This window comes from Triticum dicoccoides, chromosome 4A (assembly GCF_002162155.2).
Source record: "Triticum dicoccoides isolate Atlit2015 ecotype Zavitan chromosome 4A, WEW_v2.0, whole genome shotgun sequence".
Taxonomy (NCBI): Eukaryota; Viridiplantae; Streptophyta; class Magnoliopsida; order Poales; family Poaceae; genus Triticum; species Triticum dicoccoides.
This window is the reverse complement of record NC_041386.1, coordinates 278,270,381-278,273,392: the sequence shown is the minus strand read 5'-3', so window position 1 is coordinate 278,273,392 and position 3,012 is coordinate 278,270,381.

The window sequence follows — 3,012 nt, the reverse complement described above, 5'->3', positions numbered from 1 at the left end:
CGCGGTGGGAGTGGCGGCGGCGATGCCACGTGGCGGCGCGGGTGTGGTTGGCGGCGGCGTGTCCAGCGCCGGCGGACAATGTCCGGCGCGCGGAGAGGAGCGGGACTAGGGTTAGGGGTGGAATGGACCGCGAATTTTGGAGGGGGTGATATTTATAGGCGTAGAGGGAGCTAGGAGATTCCAAATGAGGTATGGTTTTCGGCCACGCGATCGTGATCGAACGCTCTAGATGATGGAGCAGGTTTAGGTGGGTTTTGGGCCAAATTGGAGGGGTGTTGGACTGCAACACACACGAGGCCTTTTCGGTCTCTCGGTTAATCGTTGGAGTATCAAGCGAAGTCCAAATGATACGAAACTTGACAGGCGGTCTACCGGTAGTAAACCAAGGCCGCTTGGCAAGTCTCGATACAATCCGGAAATGTTTAATCCCCATACACGAACGAAAGCTAGAAATGACCACCGGAGGAGAACGAAGCGCCGGAATGCAAAACGGACAACGGGGAAAATGCTCGAATGCATGAGACGAACACGTATGCAAATGCAATGCACATGATGACATGATATGAGATGCATGACAACGATAACAACACACGGAGACAAAAACACGAATCCGAGAAAATAAAATAACTTAACGCCGGAAACGGCAAGAGTGGAGTACAAATTGGGAAAGTTACATCCGGGGTGTTACACCTTTACCTTCACCGCAAGGGGCCGAACCAGTATAAACTCTCCGTGTCCTTTGTCCCGTTTAACCCCTTTAAGCTAACCTCGTCGCAATGGCTCCACAATTATGTCCTTCCATAAGGACATCTGCCATGACACTTCCACGACAGTTCGCGCCCATCATGGGGCTCGCGCACGGTGGTTTCGAGTTCTTAAAGGGCAACTTCAAAGAGCTCAAGGGATATGCGGTGGGCCGGATGACCAAGAGTTGTCGCGGCAAACTCTACATCGACGATGCAGGCTGGGGCCCCGAGGCCGGCTCAATTGAGTATGGGTACCGGGTCCCCTTTGGCGGAATCCACGTCTTCATCGGCAAGATTGGCGAGTCGGGCTCTAAGCCGGACATCTGCACCGACATCATCGAGACGGCTCAGCGTGCACGACTCGCCCAGGCTCAGCCCGCCGTAAAGCATGTCTTCATTGGATGCACCGATGGGGCTGAGTTGGAAGGCTCTGTCTCCGGCGGTAAGATGGAAATCTGCTCTGATGACGAGTCCACGGGTGAGACCAATTCAATGTATCAACTGCAAGATGGAAGGCTTGGGGACTGTTCTGATGGCGATAGTATTCCGGATCCCCGTGAGCCGCCGAACAGGGTGGCGATCTTCATGGCTGGCACACAACCAGTTCTTGGCTCAACAGTCGCCGCGACTATGACTTCTAGTGCAGCTGCGGTTACGGCAGCTGGGGCTGGCGGTTCAGCTCGTCCGCTGGCTCAAGTCTTAACAGATCTATTGGATGCTCTGGCGACTCTGATGGAGGTTGAGGTAACCCCACAAAACTAGGAGCAACAGAAGGTAGAAGTGGCTAAATTACGTGATGGAATAGCACAAGCTAAAGCAGACTTAGCGGCAGAGAACGCTAGGATGGCTGCAGAACAAGCCGTTTTGGACGCCCAAGCACAACAGATTCAGGCAGATTCATATCGGCTTAGGGTAGATCAGAATGCTTCACACGAAGTCTTGAGAAGGAAGCACCTGAGTCGTTTGCCCTTGCTTTACGAGTCGAGGGATCTCTTCAACACCTCGGGAGTTGGGGCCAGTAACCCGCCGGTGGTGAATCGGATAATTGAACCACCAGGCCAGCCGCATATAAACGACACTCCGTCTCAGCATGTGGTGGCACCATCGGGTCATTACTCCACCCCTCTAGACAACATGATTGCTGCGGCTACCCGATTGGCGGCTCTGCCCATCAAGGGTGAAACTCCAGCGGCGGTTGAAACCCGAAGGGCCAAGGAGCTTCTTCAAACAACTCTGGTGGAGCAACATGCTTATTCTTATAGTCATGATCGGATTCATGCAACCCCTCGCCCAAGCCGGAGCTACAATAGGCACATTGACTCGCCAGCGGTCTCCAGTACTGAACGACGTCGTAACCAACCTCATGGACATGACCCGGCACACAATGGAGTCAATGCGCATGATTTGGTGGACCAGGCCAGAGCACGCCGGGAGGCTGAGCTGGCGGCTCAACTGGTGGCTAATCAGCACGCGCCGGTTTACCCAACAGTTTCAATTGAGGCGGGTGTGACTCCCAAGGCTTTTCGTGTGCCATGTCTAACGGCGGCTATACGAAACGAGCGTCTGCCCAAGGACTTCAAAGGCCCTCATAAGGTGCCTAATTACGCAGCTGATCAACCCACTGAGGCGTGGGTGGAGAGTTATGAGATGGCCATGGAGATGCTGGATGTTAGTGAAGCTGCTTACGCCAAGTACTTCACCATGATGTTAGAAGGGACGGCTTGTACCTAGTTAAAGGGATTGCCGGCTAATTTCATCGGGTCATGGGCGAAGCTGAATGCCCAGTTTATCCAGAATTTCAAAGATACATGTAAGCAGCCTATATCGATTGTGGATTTGGTTTCGTGTGTGCAGGCCAAGGGCGAGTCAACAACCAGTTGGGTGCGCCAGGTCTCGACTATCATTCATTCTTCAGATAATATCAACGTCGGCTCAGCAGTTCTGATGTTGGAGAAAAATTGCCAATTCATTCCACTCAAGCAGAAGCTTGGGCGGCTGAAGCGTCATTGCAACGACATGGGGGTGCTGATGGCGGCTCTTGTTAAATATGCCGACTCTGGTGGTATCAAGGACCCTGACTCAGAGGACGAAAGATTAGGAAAGCGAAAGAAGAGTAACGACATGAAGGGACAACAGTACAACCCTACCAATCAGGGCGGCAACGGTAAGCGCAAAGCTGATGACTTTGTAGCCAACACAGGTACGCGCAATGATAACCAGCGCCGTAGGGGACAGACGGGGCCGCCGGCTCCAAGGACAGGATTCG